Below are 27,053 nucleotides of genomic sequence, written 5' to 3'. Positions count from 1 at the left end.
CATGGATCAGTACATGGATCAGCTCATGGACAATACATGGGTCAGCTCATGGACGGTACATTGATCAGCTCATGGATGAGTACATGGGTCAGCTCATGGACAATACATGGGTTAGCTCATGGACAATACATGGGCCAGTTCATGGACAGTACATGGGTCAGCTCATGGATCAGTACATGGATCAGCTCATGGACAATACATTGGTCAGCTCATGAACAGTACATGGGTCAGCTCATGGACAATACATGGGTCAGCTCATGGATCAGTACATGGGTCAGCTCATGGACAATGCATTGGTCAGCTCATGGATCAGAACATTGGTCAGCTTATGGACAGTACATGGGTCAGCTCATGGATCAGTACATGGGTCAGCTCATGGACAGTACATGGGTCAGCTCATGGATCAGTACATGGGTCAGCTCATAGACAGTACATGGGACAGCTCATGGACAATACATGCTTCAGCTCATGGACAGTACATGGGTCAGCTCATGGACAATACATGGGTCAGCTCATGGATCAGTACGTGGGTCAGCTCATGGACAGTACATGGGTCAGCTCGTGGATCAGTACATGGGTCAGCTCAGGGATAATACATGGGCCAGCTCATGGACAGTACATGGGTCAGCTCATGGACAGTACATTGGTCAGCTCATGGACAATACATGGGTCAGCTCATAGACACTATGTGGGTCAGCTCATGGACAATACATGGGTCAGCTCATGGATCAGTACGTGGGTCAGCTCATGGACAATACATGGGTCAGCCCATGGACAGTACATGGGTCAGCTCATGGATCAGAACGTGGGTCAGCTCATGGACAGTACATGGGTCAGCTCATGGACAGTACGTGGGTCAGCTCATGGACAGTACATGGGTCAGCTCATGGATCAGTACATGGGTCAGCTCATGGACAGTACATTGGTCAGCTCATGGATCAGTACATGGGTCAGCTCATGGATCAGAACATGGGTCAGCTCATGGATCAGTACATGGGTCAGCTCATGGACAGTACATGGGTCAGCTCATGGACAGTACATTGGTCAGCTCATGGATCAGAACATGGGTCAGCTCATGGTCAGTACATGGGTCAGCTCATGGATCAGTACATGGGTTAGATCATGGACAATACATGGGTCAGCTCATGGACTGTACATTGGTCAGCTCATGGATCAGAACATGGGTCAGCTCATGGACAGTACATGGGTCAGCTCATGGATCAGTACATGGGTCATCTCATGTACAGTACATTGGTCAGCTCATGGATCAGAACATGGGTCAGCTCATGGACAGTGCATTGGTCAGCTCATGGATCAGAACATGGGTCAGCTCACGGACAGTGCATTGGTCAGCTCATGGATCAGAACATGGGTCAGCTCACGGACAGTACATGGGTCAGCTCATGGATCAGTACATGGGTCATCTCATGTACAGTACATTGGTCAGCTCATGGATCAGAACATGGGTCAGCTCATGGACAATGCATTGGTCAGCTCATGGATCAGAACATTGGTCAGCTCATGGACAGTACATGGGTCAGCTCATGGATCAGTACATGGGTCAGCTCATGGACAGTACATGGGTCAGCTCATGGATCAGTACATGGGTCAGCTCATAGACAGTACATGGGACAGCTCATGGACAATACATGCTTCAGCTCATGGACAGTACATGGGTCAGCTCATGGACAATACATGGGTCAGCTCATGGATCAGTACGTGGGTCAGCTCATGGACAGTACATGGGTCAGCTCGTGGATCAGTACATGGGTCAGCTCAGGGATAATACATGGGCCAGCTCATGGACAGTACATGGGTCAGCTCATGGACAGTACATTGGTCAGCTCATGGACAATACATGGGTCAGCTCATAGACACTATGTGGGTCAGCTCATGGACAATACATGGGTCAGCTCATGGATCAGTACGTGGGTCAGCTCATGGACAATACATGGGTCAGCCCATGGACAGTACATGGGTCAGCTCATGGATCAGAACGTGGGTCAGCTCATGGACAGTACATGGGTCAGCTCATGGACAGTACGTGGGTCAGCTCATGGACAGTACATGGGTCAGCTCATGGATCAGTACATGGGTCAGCTCATGGACAGTACATTGGTCAGCTCATGGATCAGTACATGGGTCAGCTCATGGATCAGAACATGGGTCAGCTCATGGATCAGTACATGGGTCAGCTCATGGACAGTACATGGGTCAGCTCATGGACAGTACATTGGTCAGCTCATGGATCAGAACATGGGTCAGCTCATGGTCAGTACATGGGTCAGCTCATGGATCAGTACATGGGTTAGATCATGGACAATACATGGGTCAGCTCATGGACTGTACATTGGTCAGCTCATGGATCAGAACATGGGTCAGCTCATGGACAGTACATGGGTCAGCTCATGGATCAGTACATGGGTCATCTCATGTACAGTACATTGGTCAGCTCATGGATCAGAACATGGGTCAGCTCATGGACAGTGCATTGGTCAGCTCATGGATCAGAACATGGGTCAGCTCACGGACAGTACATGGGTCAGCTCATGGATCAGTACATTGGTCAGCTCATGGACAGTACATTGGTCAGCTCATGGATCAGTACATGGTTCAGCTCATGGATCAGAACATGGGTCAGCTCATGGACAGTACATTGGTCAGCTCATGGATCAGAACATGGGTCAGCTAATGGACAGTACATAGGTCAGCTCATGAATCAGTACATGGGTCAGCTCATGGACAATACATGTGTCAGCTCATGGACAGTACATTGGTCAGCTCATGGATCAGAACATGGGTCAGCTCATGGACAGTACATTGGTCAGCTCATGGAACAGAACATGGGTCAGCTCATGGACAGTACATTGGTCAGCGCATGGATTAGAACATGGGTCAGCTCATGGACAGTACATTGGTCAGGGCATGGATCAGAACATGGGTCAGCTCATGGACAGTACATGGGTCAGCTCATGGATCAGTACATGGGTCAGCTCATGGACAATACATGGGTCAACTCAAGGACAGTACATTGATCAGCTCATGGATCAGTACATGGATCAGCTCATGGACAATACATGGGTCAGCTCATGGACGGTACATTGATCAGCTCATGGATGAGTACATGGGTCAGCTCATGGACAATACATGGGTTAGCTCATGGACAATACATGGGCCAGTTCATGGACAGTACATGGGTCAGCTCATGGATCAGTACATGGATCAGCTCATGGACAATACATTGGTCAGCTCATGAACAGTACATGGGTCAGCTCATGGACAATACATGGGTCAGCTCATGGATCAGTACATGGGTCAGCTCATGGACAATGCATTGGTCAGCTCATGGATCAGAACATTGGTCAGCTCATGGACAGTACATGGGTCAGCTCATGGATCAGTACATGGGTCAGCTCATGGACAGTACATGGGTCAGCTCATGGATCAGTACATGGGTCAGCTCATAGACAGTACATGGGACAGCTCATGGACAATACATGCTTCAGCTCATGGACAGTACATGGGTCAGCTCATGGACAATACATGGGTCAGCTCATGGATCAGTACGTGGGTCAGCTCATGGACAGTACATGGGTCAGCTCGTGGATCAGTACATGGGTCAGCTCATGGATAATACATGGGCCAGCTCATGGACAGTACATGGGTCAGCTCATGGACAGTACATTGGTCAGCTCATGGACAATACATGGGTCAGCTCATGGACGGTACATTGATCAGCTCATGGATGAGTACATGGGTCAGCTCATGGACAATACATGGGTTAGCTCATGGACAATACATGGGCCTGTTCATGGACAGTACATGGGTCAGCTCATGGATCAGTACATGGATCAGCTCATGGACAATACATTGGTCAGCTCATGAACAGTACATGGGTCAGCTCATGGACAATACATGGGTCAGCTCATGGATCAGTACATGGGTCAGCTCATGGACAATGCATTGGTCAGCTCATGGATCAGAACATTGGTCAGCTCATGGACAGTACATGGGTCAGCTCATGGATCAGTACATGGGTCAGCTCATGGACAGTACATGGGTCAGCTCATGGATCAGTACATGGGTCAGCTCATAGACAGTACATGGGACAGCTCATGGACAATACATGCTTCAGCTCATGGACAGTACATGGGTCAGCTCATGGACAATACATGGGTCAGCTCATGGATCAGTACGTGGGTCAGCTCATGGACAGTACATGGGTCAGCTCGTGGATCAGTACATGGGTCAGCTCATGGATAATACATGGGCCAGCTCATGGACAGTACATGGGTCAGCTCATGGACAGTACATTGGTCAGCTCATGGACAATACATGGGTCAGCTCATAGACACTACGTGGGTCAGCTCATGGACAATACATGGGTCAGCTCATGGATCAGTACGTGGGTCAGCTCATGGACAATACATGGGTCAGCCCATGGACAGTACATGGGTCAGCTCATGGATCAGAACGTGGGTCAGCTCATGGACAGTACGTGGGTCAGCTCATGGACAGTACATGGGTCAGCTCATGGATCAGTACATGGGTCAGCTCATGGACAGTACATTGGTCAGCTCATGGATCAGTACATGGGTCAGCTCATGGATCAGAACATGGGTCAGCTCATGGATCAGTACATGGGTCAGCTCATGGACAGTACATGGGTCAGCTCATGGACAGTACATTGGTCAGCTCATGGATCAGAACATGGGTCAGCTCATGGTCAGTACATGGGTCAGCTCATGGATCAGTACATGGGTTAGATTATGGACAATACATGGGTCAGCTCATGGACAGTACATTGGTCAGCTCATGGATCAGAACATGGGTCAACTCATGGACAGTACATGGGTCAGCTCATGGATCAGTACATGGGTCAGCTCATGGACAGTACATTGGTCAGCACATGGATCAGTACATGGGTCAGCTCAAGGACAGCACATGGGTCAGCTCATGGATCAGTACATGGGTCAGCTCATGGACAGTACATGGGTCAGCTCATGGACAGTACATTGGTCAGCTCATGGATCAGAACATGGGTCAGCTCATGGACAGTACATGGGTCAGCTCATGGATCAGTACATTGGTCAGCTCATGGACAGTACATTGGTCAGCTCATGGATCAGTACATGGTTCAGCTCATGGATCAGAACATGGGTCATCTCATGGACAGTACATTGGTCAGCTCATGGATCAGAACATGGGTCAGCTAATGGACAGTACATGGGTCAGCTCATGGATCAGTACATGGGTCATCTCATTGATCAGTACATGGGTCAGCTCAAGGACAGTACATGGGTCAGCTCATGGACAGTACATTGGTCAGCTTGATGGATCAGAACATGGGTCAGCTCATGGACAGTACATTGGTCAGCTCATGGATCAGAACATGGGTCAGCTCATGGACAGTACATTGGTCAGCTCATGGATCAGAACATGGGTCAGCTCATGGACAGTACATTGGTCAGCTCATGGACAGTACATTGGTCAGCTCATGGATCAGAACATGGGTCAGCTCATGGACAGTACATGGGTCAGCTCATGGATCAGTACATTGGTCAGCTCATGGACAGTACATTGGTCAGCTCATGAATCAGTACATGGGTCAGCTCATGGACAATACATGGGTCAGCTCATGGACAGTACATTGGTCAGCTCATGGATCAGAACATGGGTCAGCTCATGGATCAGAACATGGGTCAGCTCATGGACAGTACATGGGTCAGCTCATGGATCAGTACATTGGTCAGCTCATGGACAGTACATTGGTCAGCTCATGGATCAGTACATGTTTCAGCTCATGGATCAGAACATGGGTCAGCTCATGGACAGTACATTGGTCAGCTCATGGATCAGAACATGGGTCAGCTAATGGACAGTACATAGGTCAGCTCATGAATCAGTACATGGGTCAGCTCATGGACAATACATGGGTCAGCTCATGGACAGTACATTGGTCAGCTCATGGATCAGAACATGGGTCAGCTCATGGACAGTACATGGGTCAGCTCATGGATCAGAACATGGGTCAGCTCATGGACAGTACATTGGTCAGCTCATGGATCAGAACATGGGTCAGCTCATGGACAGTACATTGGTCAGCTCATGGATCAGAACATGGGTCAGCTCATGGACAGTACATGGGTCAGCTCATTGATCAGTACATGGGTCAGCTCATGGACAATACATGGGTCAGCTCAAGGACAGTACATTGATCAGCTCATGGATCAGTACATGGATCAGCTCATGGACAATACATGGGTCAGCTCATGGACGGTACATTGATCAGCTCATGGATGAGTACATGGGTCAGCTCATGGACAATACATGGGTTAGCTCATGGACAATACATGGGCCAGTTCATGGACAGTACATGGGTCAGCTCATGGATCAGTACATGGATCAGCTCATGGACAATACATTGGTCAGCTCATGAACAGTACATGGGTCAGCTCATGAACAATACATGGGTCAGCTCATGGATCAGTACATGGGTCAGCTCATGGACAATGCATTGGTCAGCTCATGGATCAGAACATTGGTCAGCTCATGGACAGTACATGGGTCAGCTCATGGATCAGTACATGGGTCAGCTCATGGACAGTACATGGGTCAGCTCATGGATCAGTACATGGGTCAGCTCATAGACAGTACATGGGTCAGCTCATGGACAATACATGCTTCAGCTCATGGACAGTACATGGGTCAGCTCATGGACAATACATGGGTCAGCTCATGGATCAGTACGTGGGTCAGCTCATGGACAGTACATGGGTCAGCTCGTGGATCAGTACATGGGTCAGCTCATGGATAATACATGGGCCAGCTCATGGACAGTACATGGGTCAGCTCATGGACAGTACATTGGTCAGCTCATGGACAATACATGGGTCAGCTCATAGACACTACGTGGGTTAGCTCATGGACAATACATGGGTCAGCTCATGGATCAGTACGTGGGTCAGCTCATGGACAATACATGGGTCAGCCCATGGACAGTTCATGGGTCAGCTCATGGATCAGAACATGGGTCAGCTCATGGACAGTACATGGGTCAGCTCATGGACAGTATGTGGGTCAGCTCATGGACAGTACATGGGTCAGCTCATGGACTGTACGTGGGTCAGCTCATGGACAGTACATGGTTCAGCTCATGGACAATACATGGGTCAGCTCATGGATCAGTACATGGGTCAGCTCATGGATCAGTACATGGGTCAGCTCATGGACAGTACATTGGTCAGCACATGGATCAGTACATGGGTCAACTCATGGACAATACATGGGTCAGCTCATGGACAATACATGGGTCAGCTCATGATCAGTACATAGGACAGCTCATGGATCAGTACGTTGGTCAGCTCATGGACAATACATGGGTCAGCTCATGGATCAGTACATGGGTCAGCTCCTGGTGCAGTACATGGGTCAGCTCATGGACAATACATGGGTCAGCTCATGGACAATACATGGGTCAGCCCATGGACAGTTCATGGGTCAGCTCATGGATCAGAACGTGGGTCAGCTCATGGACAGTACGTGGGTCAGCTCATGGACAATACATGGGTCAGCTCATGGATCAGTACGTGGGTCAGCTCATGGACAGTACGTGGGTCAGCTCGTGGACAGTACATAGGTCAGCTCATGGACAGTACATGGGTCAGCTCATGGACAGTACGTGGGTCAGCTCATGGACAGTATATGGGTCAGCTCATGGACAATACATGAGTCAGCTCATGGATCAGTACATGGGTCAGCTCATGGACAGTACCTTGGTCAGCTCATGGACAAGACATGGGTCAGCTCATGGATCAATACATGGGTCAGCTCATGGACAGTATGTGGGTCAGCTCATGGACAATACATGGGTCAGCTCATGGACAGTACATGGGTCAGCTCATGGACAGTACATTGGTCAGCTCATGGAAAATTCATGGGTCAGCTCATAGACACTACGTGGGTCAGCTCATGGACAATACATGGGTCAGCTCATGGATCAGTACGTGGGTCAGCTCATGGACAGTACATGGGTCAGCTCGTGGATCAGTACATGGGTCAGCTCATGGATAATACATGGGCCAGCTCATGGACAGTACATGGGTCAGCTCATGGACAGTACATTGGTCAGCGCATGGACAGTATATGGGTCAGCTCATGGACAATACATGAGTCAGCTCATGGATCAGTACATGGGTCAGCTCATGGACAATACATGGGTCGGCTCATGGACAGTACATTGGTCAGCTCATGGATCAGAACATGGGTCAGCTCATGGACAGTACATTGGTCAGCTCATGGATCAGAACATGGGTCAGCTCATGGACAGTACATTGGTCAGCTCATGGACAGTACATTGGTCAGCTCATGGATCAGTACATGGGTCAGCTCATGGACAATACATGGGTCAGCTCAAGGACAGTACATTGATCAGCTCATGGATGAGTACATGGGTCAGCTCATGGACAATACATGGGTTAGCTCATGGACAATACATGGGCCAGTTCATGGACAGTACATGGGTCAGCTCATGGATCAGTACATGGATCAGCTCATGGACAATACATTGGTCAGCTCATGAACAGTACATGGGTCAGCTCATGGACAATACATGGGTCAGCTCATGGATCAGTACATGGGTCAGCTCATGGACAATGCATTGGTCAGCTCATGGATCAGAACATTGGTCAGCTCATGGACAGTACATGGGTCAGCTCATGGATCAGTACATGGGTCAGCTCATGGACAGTACATGGGTCAGCTCATGGACAGTACATGGGTCAGCTCATAGACAGTACATGGGTCAGCTCATGGACAATACATGCTTCAGCTCATGGACAGTACATGGGTCAGCTCATGGACAATACATGGGTCAGCTCATGGATCAGTACGTGGGTCAGCTCATGGACAGTACATGGGTCAGCTTGTGGATCAGTACATGGGTCAGCTCATGGATAATACATGGGCCAGCTCATGGACAGTGCATGGGTCAGCTCATGGACAGTACATTGGTCAGCTCATGGACAATACATGGGTCAGCTCATAGACACTACGTGGGTCAGCTCATGGACAATACATGGGTCAGCTCATGGATCAGTACGTGGGTCAACTCATGGACAATACATGGGTTAGCCCATGGACAGTACATGGGTCAGCTCATGGATCAGAACATGGGTCAGCTCATGGACAGTACATGGGTCAGCTCATGGACAGTACGTGGGTCAGCTCATGGACAGTACATGGGTCAGCTCATGGACTGTACGTGGGTCAGCTCATGGGCAGTACATGGGTCAGCTCATGGATCAATACATGGGTCAGCTCATGGATCAGTACATGGGTCAGCTCATGGATCAGTACATGGGTCAGCTCATGGACAGTACATTGGTCAGCACATGGATCAGTACATGGGTCAACTCATGGACAATACATGGGTCAGCTCATGGACAATACATGGGTCAGCTCATGATCAGTATATAGGACAGCTCATGGATCAGTACGTTGGTCAGCTCATGGACAATACATGGGTCAGCTCATGGATCAGTACATGGGCCAGCTCCTGGTGCAGTACATGGGTCAGCTCATGGACAATACATGGGTCAGCTCATGGACAATACATGGGTCAGCCCATGGACAGTTCATGGGTCAGCTCATGGATCAGAACGTGGGTCAGCTCATGGACAGTACGTGGGTCAGCTCATGGACAATACATGGGTCAGCTCATGGATCAGTACGTGGGTCAGCTCATGGACAGTACGTGGGTCAGCTCATGTACAATACATAGGTCAGCTCATGGACAGTACATGGGTCAGCTCATGGACAGTACGTGGGTCAGCTCATGGACAGTATATGGGTCAGCTCATGGACAATACATGAGTCAGCTCATGGATCAGTACATGGGTCAGCTCATGGACAGTACCTTGGTCAGCTCATGGACAAGACATGGGTCAGCTCATGGATCAATACATGGGTCAGCTCATGGACAGTATGTGGGTCAGCTCATGGACAATACATGGGTCAGCTCATGGACAGTACATGGGTCAGCTCATGGACAGTACATTGGTCAGCTCATGGAAAATTCATGGGTCAGCTCATAGACACTACGTGGGTCAGCTCATGGACAATACATGGGTCAGCTCATGGATCAGTACGTGGGTCAGCTCATGGACAGTACATGGGTCAGCTCGTGGATCAGTACATGGGTCAGCTCATGGATAATACATGGGCCAGCTCATGGACAGTACATGGGTCAGCTCATGGACAGTACATTGGTCAGCGCATGGACAGTATATGGGTCAGCTCATGGACAATACATGAGTCAGCTCATGGATCAGTACATGGGTCAGCTCATGGACAATACATGGGTCGGCTCATGGACAGTACATTGGTCAGCTCATGGATCAGAACATGGGTCAGCTCATGGACAGTACATTGGTCAGCTCATGGATCAGAACATGGGTCAGCTCATGGACAGTACATTGGTCAGCTCATGGACAGTACATTGGTCAGCTCATGGATCAGTACATGGGTCAGCTCATGGACAATACATGGGTCAGCTCAAGGACAGTACATTGATCAGCTCATGGATGAGTACATGGGTCAGCTCATGGACAATACATGGGTTAGCTCATGGACAATACATGGGCCAGTTCATGGACAGTACATGGGTCAGCTCATGGATCAGTACATGGATCAGCTCATGGACAATACATTGGTCAGCTCATGAACAGTACATGGGTCAGCTCATGGACAATACATGGGTCAGCTCATGGATCAGTACATGGGTCAGCTCATGGACAATGCATTGGTCAGCTCATGGATCAGAACATTGGTCAGCTCATGGACAGTACATGGGTCAGCTCATGGATCAGTACATGGGTCAGCTCATGGACAGTACATGGGTCAGCTCATGGACAGTACATGGGTCAGCTCATAGACAGTACATGGGTCAGCTCATGGACAATACATGCTTCAGCTCATGGACAGTACATGGGTCAGCTCATGGACAATACATGGGTCAGCTCATGGATCAGTACGTGGGTCAGCTCATGGACAGTACATGGGTCAGCTCGTGGATCAGTACATGGGTCAGCTCATGGATAATACATGGGCCAGCTCATGGACAGTACATGGGTCAGCTCATGGACAGTACATTGGTCAGCTCATGGACAATACATGGGTCAGCTCATAGACACTACGTGGGTCAGCTCATGGACAATACATGGGTCAGCTCATGGATCAGTACGTGGGTCAACTCATGGACAATACATGGGTCAGCCCATGGACAGTACATGGGTCAGCTCATGGATCAGAACATGGGTCAGCTCATGGACAGTACATGGGTCAGCTCATGGACAGTACGTGGGTCAGCTCATGGACAGTACGTGGGTCAGCTCATGGACAGTATATGGGTCAGCTCATGGACAATACATGAGTCAGCTCATGGACAATACATGGGTCAGCTCATGGATCAGTACATGCGTCAGCTCATGGACAATGCATTGGTCAGCTCATGGATCAGAACATTGGTCAGCTCATGGACAGTACATGGGTCAGCTCATGGATCAGTACATGGGTCAGCTCATGGACAGTACATGGGTCAGCTCATGGATCAGTACATGGGTCAGCTCATAGACAGTACATGGGTCAGCTCATGGACAATACATGCTTCAGCTCATGGACAGTACATGGGTCAGCTCATAGACACTACGTGGGTCAGCTCATGGACAATACATGGGTCAGGTCATGGATCAGAACGTGGGTCAGCTCATGGACAGTACGTGGGTCAGCTCATGGACAATACATGGGTCAGCTCATGGATCAGTACGTGGGTCAGCTCATGGACAGTACGTGGGTCAGCTCATGTACAATACATAGGTCAGCTCATGGACAGTACGTGGGTCAGCTCATGTACAATGCATAGGTCAGCTCATGGACAGTACATGGGTCAGCTCATGGACAGTACGTGGGTCAGCTCATGGACAGTATATGGGTCAGCTCATGGACAATACATGAGTCAGCTCATGGATCAGTACATGGGTCAGCTCATGGACAGTACCTTGGTCAGCTCATGGACAAGACATGGGTCAGCTCATGGATCAGTACGTGGGTCAGCTCATGGACAATACATGGGTCAGCTCATGGACAGTACATGGGTCAGCTCATGGACAGTACATTGGTCAGCTCATGGACAATACATGGGTCAGCTCATAGACACTACGTGTGTCAGCTCATGGACAATGCATGGGTCAGCTCATGGATCAGTACGTGGGTCAGCTCATGGACAGTACATGGGTCAGCTCGTGGATCAGTACATGGGTCAGCTCATGGATAATACATGGGCCAGCTCATGGACAGTACATGGGTCAGCTCATGGACAGTACATTGGTCAGCTCATGGACAGTATATGGGTCAGCTCATGGACAATACATGAGTCAGCTCATGGATCAGTACATGGGTCAGCTCATGGACAATACATGGGTCAGCTCATGGACAGTACATTGGTCAGCTCATGGATCAGAACATGGGTCAGCTCATGGACAGTACATTGGTCAGCTCATGGATCAGAACATGGGTCAGCTCATGGACAGTACATTGGTCAGCTCATGGATCAGAACATGGGTCAGCTCATGGACAGTACATTGGTCAGCGCATGGATCAGAATATGGGTCAGCTCATGGACAGTACATGGGTCAGCTCATGGATCAGTACATGGGTCAGCTCATGGACAATACATGGGTCAGCTCATGGACGGTACATTGATCAGCTCATGGATGAGTACATGGGTCAGCTCATGGACAATACATGGGTTAGCTCATGGACAATACATGGGCCAGTTCATGGACAGTACATGGGTCAGCTCATGGATCAGTACATGGATCAGCTCATGGACAATACATTGGTCAGCTCATGGACAGTACATGGGTCAGCTCATGGACAATACATGGGTCAGCTCATGGATCAGTACATGGGTCAGCTCATGGACAATGCATTGGTCAGCTCATGGATCAGAACATTGGTCAGCTCATGGACAGTACATGGGTCAGCTCATGGATCAGTACATGGGTCAGCTCATGGACAGTACATGGGTCAGCTCATGGATCAGTACATGGTTCAGCTCATAGACAGTACATGGGTCAGCTCATGGACAATACATGCTTCAGCTCATGGACAGTACATGGGTCAGCTCATGGACAATACATGGGTCAGCTCATGGATCAGTACGTGGGTCAGCTCATGGACAGTACATAGGTCAGCTCGTGGATCAGTACATGGGTCAGCTCATGGATAATACATGGGTCAGCTCATGGACAGTACGTGGGTCAGCTCATGGACAGTACATGGGTCAGCTCATGGACTGTACGTGGGTCAGCTCATGGACAGTACATGGGTCAGCTCATGGACAATACATGGGTCAGCTCATGGATCAGTACATGGGTCAGCTCATGGATCAGTACATGGGTCAGCTTATGGACAGTACATTGGTCAGCACATGGATCAGTACATGGGTCAACTCATGGACAATACATGCGTCAGCTCATGGACAATACATGGGTCAGCTCATGATCAGTACATAGGACAGCTCATGGATCAGTACGTTGGTCAGCTCATGGACAATACATGGGTCAGCTCATGGATCAGTACATGGGTCAGCTCCTGGTGCAGTACAAGTGTCAGCTCATGGACAATACATGGGTCAGCTCATGGACAATACATGGGTCAGCCCATGGACAGTTCATGGGTCAGCTCATGGATCAGAACGTGGGTCAGCTCATGGACAGTACGTGGGTCAGCTCATGGACAATACATGGGTCAGCTCATGGATCAGTACGTGGGTCAGCTCATGGACAGTACGTGGGTCAGCTCATGGACAGTACATGGGTCAGCTCATGGACAATACATGGGTCAGCTCATGGACAGTACATGGGTCAGCTCATGGACAGTACATGGGTCAGCTCATGGACAATACATGGGTCAGCTCATGGACAGTACATGGGTCAGCTCATGGACAGTACGTGGGTCAGCTCATGGACAGTATATGGGTCAGCTCATGGACAATACATGAGTCAGCTCATGGACAATACATGGGTCAGCTCATGGATCAGTACATGCGTCAGCTCATGGACAATGCATTGGTCAGCTCATGGATCAGAACATTGGTCAGCTCATGGACAGTACATGGGTCAGCTCATGGATCAGTACATGGGTCAGCTCATGGACAGTACATGGGTCAGCTCATGGATCAGTACATGGGTCAGCTCATAGACAGTACATGGGTCAGCTCATGGACAATACATGCTTCAGCTCATGGACAGTACATGGGTCAGCTCATAGACACTACTTGGGTCAGCTCATGGACAATACATGGGTCAGCTCATGGATCAGAACGTGGGTCAGCTCATGGACAGTACGTGGGTCAGCTCATGGACAATACATGGGTCAGCTCATGGATCAGTACGTGGGTCAGCTCATGGACAGTACGTGGGTCAGCTCATGTACAATACATAGGTCAGCTCATGGACAGTACATGGGTCAGCTCATGTACAATACATAGGTCAGCTCATGGACAGTACATGGGTCAGCTCATGGACAGTACGTGGGTCAGCTCATGGACAGTATATGGGTCAGCTCATGGACAATACATGAGTCAGCTCATGGATCAGTACATGGGTCAGCTCATGGACAGTACCTTGGTCAGCTCATGGACAAGACATGGGTCAGCTCATGGATCAATACATGGGTCAGCTCATGGACAGTATGTGGGTCAGCTCATGGACAATACATGGGTCAGCTCATGGACAGTACATGGGTCAGCTCATGGACAGTACATTGGTCAGCTCATGGACAATACATGGGTCAGCTCATAGACACTACGTGTGTCAGCTCATGGACAATGCATGGGTCAGCTCATGGATCAGTACGTGGGTCAGCTCATGGACAGTACATGGGTCAGCTCGTGGATCAGTACATGGGTCAGCTCATGGATAATACATGGGCCAGCTCATGGACAGTACATGGGTCAGCTCATGGACAGTACATTGGTCAGCTCATGGACAGTATATGGGTCAGCTCATGGACAATACATGAGTCAGCTCCTGGATCAGTACATGGGTCAGCTCATGGACAATACATGGGTCAGCTCATGGACAGTACATTGGTCAGCTCATGGATCAGAACATGGGTCAGCTCATGGACAGTACATTGGTCAGCTCATAGATCAAAACATGGGTCAGCTCATGGACAGTACATTGGTCAGCTCATGGATCAGAACATGGGTCAGCTCATGGACAGTACATTGGTCAGCGCATGGATCAGAATATGGGTCAGCTCATGGACAGTACATGGGTCAGCTCATGGATCAGTACATGGGTCAGCTCATGGACAATACATGGGTCAGCTCATGGACGGTACATTGATCAGCTCATGGATGAGTACATGGGTCAGCTCATGGACAATACATGGGTTAGCTCATGGACAATACATGGGCCAGTTCATGGACAGTACATGGGTCAGCTCATGGATCAGTACATGGATCAGCTCATGGACAATACATTGGTCAGCTCATGGACAGTACATGGGTCAGCTCATGGACAATACATGGGTCAGCTCATGGATCAGTACATGGGTCAGCTCATGGACAATGCATTGGTCAGCTCATGGATCAGAACATTGGTCAGCTCATGGACAGTACATGGGTCAGCTCATGGATCAGTACATGGGTCAGCTCATGGACAGTACATGGGTCAGCTCATGGATCAGTACATGGGTCAGCTCATAGACAGTACATGGGTCAGCTCATGGACAATACATGCTTCAGCTCATGGACAGTACATGGGTCAGCTCATGGACAATACATGGGTCAGCTCATGGATCAGTACGTGGGTCAGCTCATGGACAGTACATAGGTCAGCTCGTGGATCAGTACATGGGTCAGCTCATGGATAATACATGGGTCAGCTCATGGACAGTACGTGGGTCAGCTCATGGACAGTACATGGGTCAGCTCATGGACTGTACGTGGGTCAGCTCATGGACAGTACATGGGTCAGCTCATGGACAATACATGGGTCAGCTCATGGATCAGTACATGGGTCAGCTCATGGATCAGTACATGGGTCAGCTCATGGACAGTACATTGGTCAGCACATGGATCAGTACATGGGTCAACTCATGGACAATACATGCGTCAGCTCATGGACAATACATGGGTCAGCTCATGATCAGTACATAGGACAGCTCATGGATCAGTACGTTGGTCAGCTCATGGACAATACATGGGTCAGCTCATGGATCAGTACATGGGTCAGCTCCTGGTGCAGTACATGGGTCAGCTCATGGACAATACATGGGTCAGCTCATGGACAATACATGGGTCAGCCCATGGACAGTTCATGGGTCAGCTCATGGATCAGAACGTGGGTCAGCTCATGGACAGTACGTGGGTCAGCTCATGGACAATACATGGGTCAGCTCATGGATCAGTACGTGGGTCAGCTCATGGACAGTACGTGGGTCAGCTCATGGACAGTACATGGGTCAGCTCATGGACAATACATGGGTCAGCTCATGGACAGTACATGGGTCAGCTCATGGACAGTACGTGGGTCAGCTCATGGACAGTATATGGGTCAGCTCATGGACAATACATGAGTCAGCTCATGGATCAGTACATGGGTCAGCTCATGGACAGTACCTTGGTCAGCTCATGGACAAGACATGGGTCAGCTCATGGATCAATACATGGGTCAGCTCATGGACAGTATGTGGGTCAGCTCATGGACAATACATGGGTCAGCTCATGGACAGTACATGGGTCAGCTCATGGACAGTACATTGGTCAGATCATGGACAATACATGGGTCAGCTCATAGACACTACGTGGGTCAGCTCATGGACAATACATGGGTCAGCTCATGGATCAGTACGTGGGTCAGCTCATGGACAGTACATGGGTCAGCTCGTGGATCAGTACATGGGTCAGCTCATGGATAATACATGGGCCAGCTCATGGACAGTACATGGGTCAGCTCATGGACAGTACATTGGTCAGCTCATGGACAATACATGGGTCAGCTCATAGACACTACGTGGGTCAGCTCATGGACAATACATGGGTCAGCTCATGGATCAGTACGTGGGTCAGCTCATGGACAATACATGGGTCAGCCCATGGACAGTACATGGGTCAGCTCATGGATCAGAACGTGGGTCAGCTCATGGACAGTACATGGGTCAGCTCATGGACAGTACGTGGGTCAGCTCATGGACAGTACATGGGTCAGCTCATGGACTGTACGTGGGTCAGCTCATGGACAGTACATGGGTCAGCTCATGGAGAATACATGGGTCAGCTCATGGATCAGTACATGGGTCAGCTCATGGATCAGTACATGGGTCAGCTCATGGACAGTACATTGGTCAGCACATGGATCAATACTGGGTCAGCTCATGGACAGTACGTGGGTCAGCTCATGGACAATACATGGGTCAGCTCATGGACAGTACGTGGGTCAACTCATGGACAATACATGGGTCAGCTCATGGACAATACATGAGTCAGCTCATGATCAGTACATAGGTCAGCGCATGGCTCAGTACGTTGGTCAGCTCATGGACAATACATGGGTCAGCGCTTGGATCAGTACATGGGTCAGCTCCTGGTGCAGTACATGGGTCAGCTCATGGACAATACATGGGTCAGCTCATGGACAATACATGGGTCAGCCCATGGACAGTTCATGGGTCAGCTCATGGATCAGAACGTGGGTCAGCTCATGGACAGTACATGGGTCAGCTCATGGACAATCCATGGGTCAGCTCATGGATCAGTACGTGGGTCAGCTCATGGACAGTACGTGGGTCAGCTCATGGACAGTACATGGGTCAGCTCATGGACAATACATGGGTCAGCTCATGGACAGTACATGGGTCAGCTCATGGACAGTACGTGGGTCAGCTCATGGACAGTATATGGGACAGCTCATGGACAATACATGAGTCAGCTCATGGATCAGTACATGGGTCAGCTCATGGACAGTACCTTGGTCAGCTCATGGACAAGACATGGGTCAGCTCATGGTTCTGTACATGGGTCAGCTCATGGACCGTACATTGGTCAGCTCATGGATCAATACATGGGTCAGCTCATCGACAGTATGTGGGTCAGCTCATGGACAATACATGGGTCAGCTCATGGACAGTGCGTGGGTCAACTCATGGACAATACATGGGTCAGCTCATGGACAGTACATGGGTCAGCTCATGGACATTACATGGGTCAGCTCATGGACAGTACGTGGGTCAGCTGATGGACAGTACGTGGGTCAACTCATGGACAGTACTTGGGTCAGCTCATGGACCGTACGTAGGTCAGCTCATGGACAATACATGGGTCAGCTCATTGATCAGTACATGGGTCACCTCATGGACAGTACGTGGGTCAGCTCATGGACAGTACGTGGGTCAACTCATTGACGATACATGGGTCAGCTCATGGACAGTACGTGGGTCAGCTCATGGACAGTGCGTGGGTCAACTCATGGACAATACATGGGTCAGCTCATGTATCGTATGTGGGTCAGCTCATGGACAATACATGGGTCAGCTCATGGATCAGTACATGGGTCAGCTCATGGACAGTACATGGGTCAGCTCATGGACAGTACGTGGGTCAGCTCATGGACAATACATGGGTCAGCTCATGGACAGTACGTGGGTCAGCTCATGGACAGTATGTGGGTCAACACATGGACAATACATGGGTCAGCTCATGGACTGTACGTGGGTCAGCTCATGGACAATACATGGGTCAGCTCATGGATCAGTACATGGGTCAGCTCATGGACAGTACGTGGGTCAGCTCATGGACAATACATGGGTCAGCTCATGGACAATACATAGGTCAGCTCATGGATCAGTACATGGGTCAGCTCATGGACAATACATGGGTCAGCTCAGGGACAGTAGGTGGGTCAACTCATGGACAATACATGGGTCAGCTCATGGACAGTACGTGGATCAGCTCATGGACAATATATGGGTCAGCTCATGGATCAGTACATGGGTCAGCTCATGGATCAGTACGTGGATCAGCTCATGGACAATACTTGGGTCAGCTCATGGATCATTACATGGGTCAGCTCATGGATCAGTACATGGGTCAGCTCATGGACAATACATGGGTCAGCTCATGGATCAGTACGCCGCTCCAATTGGTTTCATTCTCAGGCAAAAAGTTTAGAAACCTTGTGCCACTTGATGCACTAGAGGATGGCACGGTGGCTCAATGCTTAGCACCACTGCCTTTTGGGCCAGGGATCTGGGTTCAATTCCTGCCTTGGGCAACTGTCTGTGTGGAGTTTGCACATTCTCCCTGTGTCTGTATGGGGCTCCCCCCATAGTCCAAAGATGGATTGGCCCTAGGACATATAGGGTAGGTGGATGAGTCTGGGTGGGATACTCTTCAGAGGGTTAATGGGACAAATAGCCTGTTTCCACACTGTAGAGATTCCATGTTTGTCATCATTTAGCTTGCAACATATTAATATTTGATTCAAATCTCCAGCTCAAGGGTGGCCTATTGAAATAACTCAGATGAAATCCTGAGACAACAAATCTGTCTGCTGCTTATGGTACATCATTCTTGATTAATGTGCTTTCTTTGGGTTATTGCTTTAGGACACTAAGGATGATGATGGTTCTAGGCAAGAAGGGCATAAAAATGGAATTTAGAATGCTTGCTTTCCCCTTTGAAATCTTCACAAAGAGGTCTCACAGAGTAATCGAAGTAGGAATATTCAGCTTCAGACATCTGTTTTCGAGAAACCCTTTTTTTTACTAAATCAGGAACATCAATCTGAATTGAGGAAAAATATCTGCCAGCATAATATCTATATCTCATCCAGAAGTACATTAATTCTCAAGCTTTCTTCTGTCCTTGAATGTATCTGCTCAGTAATGTGCCCTAACTGATCCACTTGGGAGAGTGATGGCAGTATAAATAGCCTTAACTTCACATTTTACAACCGTCAGTTTCTGATCGTTTTCTGATGCCCAAGGCGTTTTGAGATAACCCTGACTATCAAAATTTCTTAATGTGAATGCTTCAAATCCTTCAGTTGTAAATGCAGTGTTAGGTAACTTATCCCAATGTTAAGGATTAAATCCTTTTCCTTGTTAATGACTTTTTGATGGATTAATTCCATGACTGGAACATAATGAATGTTTTCACCTTTCATTTTTCACTGGGAGCTCAGTTGACTTGCTATTAAAACATGTTTTTGCAATTAGCAGCATGTTAAACTTTTCAGAGAAAGTGAGGACTGCAGATGCTGGGGAGTCAGTGTTGAAAGGTATGGTACTGGAAAAGCACAGCAGGTCAGGCAGCATCTGAGGAGCAGGAGAATCGACATTTCAGGCATAAGCCCTTCATCAGGGATGTTTTCAGTAGATGTTACTTTCTTTGGTAGAACTGGTCACTATGCAGTAATTGATCGAGTCTGTGTCATCATGAGTTGGTTAGCTCAGTTGACTGGATGGCTGGTTTGCAATGTAGGCTGATGCCAACACTATGGGCTCACTTCCTGCACCAGCTCAGCTCCTATTTTCTTGGACCTTGTCCCTCACCTGAGATATGGTGTTGTTCAGGTTAAACCACCACTAATCATTCTACCCAAGAAGAGAGTGGGACTGAAGCTGTTCAACCATGTCGTGAAACAAACTCGACTCTATGCTACTTTCTCCCCACCCCCACCCTCCTCTAGCTTATCTCTCCATGCTTCAGGCTCTCTGCCTTTATTCCTGATGAAGGGCTTTTGCCCAAAACGTCTATTTTGCTGCTCCTTGGATGCTGCCTGAACTGCTGTGCTCTTCCAGCACCACTAATCCAGACTTTGGTTGTGATGCCTACTGTTTCTAAATAACTGAAACATGACTCCCTACTTTAATGCTCAGTTAACCAGCCAGCTGAGGGTTTGGGATGGAAACAGGATGGGTTGAGTTTAAGAGTCATGAGATTTTGTTGCAGCTCTATAAAACTTTGGTTAGACCGCACTTGGAATACTGCGTCCAGTTCTGGTCGCCCTATTATAAGAAAGATGTGGATGCTTTGGAGAGGGTTCAGAGGAGGTTTACCAGGATGCTGCCTGGACTGGAGGGCTTATCTTATAAGGAGAGGTTGACTGAGCTCGGACTTTTTTCATTGGAGAAAAGGAGGAGGAGAGGAGACCTAATTGAGGTATACAAGATAATGAGAGGCAGAGATATAGTCGATAGCCAGAGACTATTTCCCAGGGCAGAAATGACTAACACAAGGGGTCATAGTTTTAAGCTGGTTGGAGGAAAGTATAGAGGAGATGTCAGAGGCGGGTTCTTTACACAGAAAGTTGTGAGAGCATGAATGCGTTGCCAGCAGCAGCTGTGGAAGCAAGGTCATTGGGGACATTTAAGAGACTGCTGGATGTGCATATGGTCACAGAAATTTGAGGGTGCATACATGAGGATCAGTGGTCGGCACAATATCGTGGGCTGAAGGGCCTGTTCTGTGCTGTACCGTTCTATGTTCTAATTCAGCATGAGCTGAAATTCTGTGCAGATCCTGCCTTCTCAACCTCATAGAATCCCTACAATGTGGAAGCAGGCCATTCAGCCCATCAAGTTTACACCAAACGTCCAAAGAGCATCCCACCCAGAGCTACCCCAGTAAGTCCTGCATTTCCCATGGTCAATCACCTAACCTGCACATCTTCGGACTGTAGGAGGAAAGCAGAGCACCAGGAAGCAGCTCATACAGATGTGGGGAGAATGTGAAAACTCCACACAGTCACCTGAGGCTGGAATCGAACCCAGGTGCCTGTCACTGTAAGGGAGCAGTGCTGACCACTGAGCCACTGTGCCACCTTTACTTCAGGCCTCCATGCAGGCCGCCACCACCAGTCATCTCTCTCTAATAAGAGAGTGGGACTATGGTGACCTTTCAATGCACCATTACACAACATTCCCAATATTTTGTCTTTCCTGCAGCATTGATATTTTAAACTGGAAAAAATTAACTAAAATCTATGGCTGAAACATCATTCAGAAAACACTAATAGAGCAATGTAGAAAACTTTTACAACTATTTCACTTCATTAAAAATACTCAATTAAATCATTGTAAAAAAGATCTTCCTGTGCTCAGTCAGTATGCTCTGAACAGCTCACCAGATGAACAACTTCAAACACCTATACATGCTGCACAAGCTATTCTTGCTAACCAGATTTAATGGGAATGATACTTAACTATAATAATGTGCAAAAAATTAACAGCAATTGGTGCCAATGCTGCAACTTACTTTAGTAATGAAACATTGCAGAATCTGACTCCACTAAATTATAGTCTGTGCTCAACTCACATCAAATTATGGTCATTATGTACAACAGAGGATATCAAAGTGAATGGAATGGGAACAAGACAGCAGCAACAAAGGGCAACATCTTTAATGAGGACCCTGAGTTTTTTGATTGTTTAATTTTGCTGCTTGACTGTTAGCATTTGCTAATATTTGTAATGTGTATTTTATGTCATTATCCTGTTTTGATGCCATTATCTATTGTAAATGCTAACTTTCTTGCAACGTGCATCTGAACATATTTTCAAGTGAAAGAAATAACACAATCATGTTGTGGTGTGTACAAAATATTGCTCTGTAATGTTTGAGGATAGTTCCTTAGATCAGAAATGTTGAAAATGTGGATTGTTATCAAATAAAGGTAGTGAGAACCAGCAAAGCTCAGCACCTTTGACAGAAACAATACTATGATGTCATAAGGTTACAATAATTTCACATGAACCTGTTAGTACCCACCTCTGGAAAAGGTGGGACTTGAACCCAGGTCTGCTCAGCTACAGGTAGGGGCACTACCACTGCACCATAAGATCCCTATGAGCTTTAGGGTATATTGTAAGAGTTGTCTCCTCTGTTAATGTCAGCAACGTAGAAATGATGGTCAATGATGTCTGCCTGTAATTTAATGTGTTAGTCTTATTCAGTTCAATACACCACAGAATGACGTCTTGTCCCTTAACTTCAACTCCAAATACATTCTTCTCTTTAGCATCCTGGTGGTGTTTCTGACCATTGAACTCTCTAAGTTTCATGCTTCATATATCATAATCCACTTTGTTTTGCTTCTCTCCTTCTTTGCTACACGTTTAGGAATATGATGTCATCATGGTGTAATGGCATGTGACGTAGTAGTGTAAAGGTCTCGGTCACCACCTTAATGCACCTTTTTGCAGCATGACACACTGAGGGAAGTACACTACACACACATTGAGTCATTTAGATTGAGTGCAGACATGTGAGTGCCTATGACTGTGATGTACATCTGTAAACACCAGGTGCTGTCGTAAAACTTTGTTGAAGTCTTCGGTGATACGTGACCCATGTCTCATTCTTACGGTACAGGAACTGACAGATATCACATCACAACAACTGAAAATCCACAGCTATTAGGTCATAATCATTATAACTGCTGCTTTCTTTTTCCAAATCAGAATTCATGTTATCTGGAATGAAAAGGGGTGTTAGCGTTCTGAAAATGACTGGTTCCAAGTAAGGGATGGCTTTCAAGAAAATTTAAATCGTCGGTATTTGGGTAACTGGCCACAAGCTGAGATTTCAGTTAATGAGCCAGAGCCGGGGCATTCCAATACAGTCTACAGATAATGGGGTCACTTGCAGCACATGATCGTCCTGTCTCAGCCAATAGTAATGCATGGGTAACATAATCCATTTGAATTGGACATGATTATTGTTGATAGTGACAATGTGAGGGGAGAGTGACAGCCCTTAACATCAAGACTGCATTCGACTGGCATCAAGGAGTCCTCGCAAAACTGGAATCAAAGGATATCAGGGACAAACTCTCTGCTGGTCGGAGTCATACCTGTCACATCGGAAGATGGTTGTGGTTGTTGGAGGGTCAGTCATCTCAGCTCCAGGACATCTCTGCAGGAGTCCCTCAGGGGAGTGTCCTAGGCCCAACAATCTTCAGCTGCTTCATCAATGACTTTCCCTCCATCAATAAGGTCAGAAGTGGGAATATCGGAAATTACACGATGTTGAGACTCCTCAGATACTGAAGCAGTCCATGTTCAAATGCAACAAGATCTGGACAATATCCAGGATTGGACTGATAAGTGGCAAGGAGCATTAGCGCTGCACAAATGCCAGGCTCTGACTACAACCAATAAGAAAAAATCTAAATAAGGCCCCTTGACATTCAATGGTGTTACCATCACTGAGTTCCCCATCATCAACATCCTGGGAGTTACCATTGAGCAGAAACTGTACTGGACTCACCACATTAACACAGTGGCTATAAAATAGGTCAGAGGCTGGGAATACTGCAGTGAGTAACTCACCTCCTGACTCCCCAAAGCCTATCCATCATTTACAAGGCACAAGTCAGGAGTGTGTTGGAATACTCCCACTTGCCTGGGTGGGTGCAGTTCCAACAACACTCAAGAAGCTTGACACTGTTCAGGACAAAACAGCCCACTTGATTGGCACCACATCCACAGACACCTATTCACCTCCACCAACAATGCTTAGTAGCAGCAGTGCTTACCACCTACAAAAACTTTTCCAAAGATCCTTAGATAGCACCTTCCAAATCCACAACCACTTCCATCCAGAAGGACAAGGGGGATATTGGGTGGCACAGTGGCTCAATGGTTAGCATTACTGCCTGCAGGGAATCTAATCTAATAAGGGCAGCAGATTCATGGGAACATCACCCCTTGCAAGATCCCCTCCAAGCCACTCATCATCCTGCTTGGAAATATATCGCTGTTCCTTCACTGTCACTGGTTCAAAATCCTGTAATTCCCTCTTTAAGGACATTGTGGGTCAACCCACATCATGTAGACTGCAGCGGTTCACAAAGGCAGCTAACCCCCACCTTCTCAAGGGTGACAAGGTACGGGCAATAAACGCTGGTCCAGCCAGCAAAGCCCATATCCCACAAATGAATTTTGAAAACCTGTTTTTGCCAGGTGAGCACTTCAGGTTTGTGTTCAAACACAAATGCTAATTGTCGACTGATTTCAGAGATCAATCAGCCTTGAAATGTGACTGCGGCATCTATTGGTCCTTGAGCCTAGCAGCCCTAAGGGACAGTACATTGTACAGGTTGACTGACTAATGCTTCAGTTCATCTTGCTTCCAGTCTGTTGTCTTGTCCATTAGCCTTCCCTCATTGGTCAAAGCTCTTCAGTGAATATTCTGTCTCTGAAACTGTTGCAAGTGAGGCTTTGACTTATGATGTTCATTTTATGGAAACTGACTAAAGGTATCAACAAACCAAGAGAAAAGTGAACTGAGCATGAATGAATATCAGATTGAAAATGTGTTGCTGGAAAAGCGCAGCAGGTCAGGCAGCATCCAAGGAGCAGGAGAATCGACATTTCGGGCATAAGCCCTTCTTCAGGCCAGCATCTGCAGACCTCACTTTCTCCCCCGAATATCAGATTGCTTTATTCTGTCATGGGTTGCAAGCATCAATTCCAAGACCATAATTACCCTTTGAACTGAATGGTTTACTAGGCTATTTCAGAGGGTAGTTAACCACAGCAATATGGACCTGGAATCACTTGGACACTAGACCAGGTAAGGACAGAAGATTCCCATCTGTGAAGGATAGGAGTGAATCTGGGGAGTTTTTTAATCAGATGTTAGATGGGTTCATGGTTATTAATGGAGTTGAAATTTCTTCAGCTGTCACAGAGGAGTTTTACCTCAGGGTCCCAGGCTATTAGCCCACGGTTCTGGACTACTAGCCCAGTGACATTACCACGACATCACCATCTCCCCATACAGAGAAGAGGTTTCTATTCTACTCAAAAATCAAGAGCTGAAGGTTAGCAACCTGTTGTGGGAAATAATTGGCACTGTTATTTGTTCTGCAGAAGTTATCTTGTGAAGGTATAAGCTATTCTTCATGCATGGTCGATGTTTTATTTACAAGAAACAGGCTCAGCATTATTTACAAATCAGCAAATGCTGTCTCTCTTTGATAGAAGGCAGTGTAATTAAATATTTATATATAAGCAGCAATCAGTATGACACTATTGGACCCAGTTATTACTGCGTGCTGAGGGGATTCTGTGGAACTATGTAAAAATGTAGGAACAATAACGAGAAATCCTTAGAATCAGCACAGGAGTAGGGCCTTTGGTCCAAAGGTCTATGTTCAATAACTCCCTCTCATTCTAACTATTTCTTTCCACCATGTTCCTGCTTCCTTTTTGATTTGATTTGTTTGGATTGATTATTGTCACATGTATTGAGATGCAATGAAAAGGATTGTTTTGTGTGCTATCCAGACAAAGTGCCTTCTGCTTCATGTACATTCGAAACTCTCCTTAAATACATCAAAAACCATCTTCAATAACTATTCAGTGCAGTGGTGAGTTCCATATTCTTTTCATTCTGTGTCAGCTGCCCCCCATATTCCTCCCTGTTATTGACTAGTTTATAATTGTATCTGTGTGCTGGACTCAACCACAAGTGGAAACAATTTCTTCACATTCTTAGCTCTTGTTCACCCATTCTATATTAAATCATATTATCTACACAGTAATTGCCAACAAAGTGCCTCAATGGGCCTCTATTCTGGGTTGGAGAACGGATGGTGAGGAATCTCTCTCACTTCCTTCCTAACTATTAAATACCTACCATCCCCAGCTGCTCCACAGGGGAGGTCACAAATACCCCCCAACTGTTTCCTTCTCTGCAGACCTCTCTGACTTGCTGAATATGTCCAGTGATTCCTTTTTTTTAAAATGATGATTACATTATTTAATTGATATTTATTACTTCCACATGTTCAATAAGGGACATGGAAATAAATGACTGGTATTTCCAATCAATATGTTTAATCTATCCGTCAATGTCACACTGTTGAAAGTATGCCGATACCAGAGGGCTAATAGGTAGATTTCTTTTGTAAAAGCTGTTGACACGTGCTTTTAGAATGTTGTCTAGGATAATGTGGCAGGTATTTTCCATTCCC

Source organism: Chiloscyllium plagiosum, unplaced genomic scaffold (genome assembly GCF_037043375.1).
Source record: "Chiloscyllium plagiosum isolate Xiang-an unplaced genomic scaffold, Cpla_swu_hap1 HiC_scaffold_37, whole genome shotgun sequence".
Classification (NCBI taxonomy): domain Eukaryota; kingdom Metazoa; phylum Chordata; class Chondrichthyes; order Orectolobiformes; family Hemiscylliidae; genus Chiloscyllium; species Chiloscyllium plagiosum.
This window is presented reverse-complemented; position numbering follows the sequence as displayed.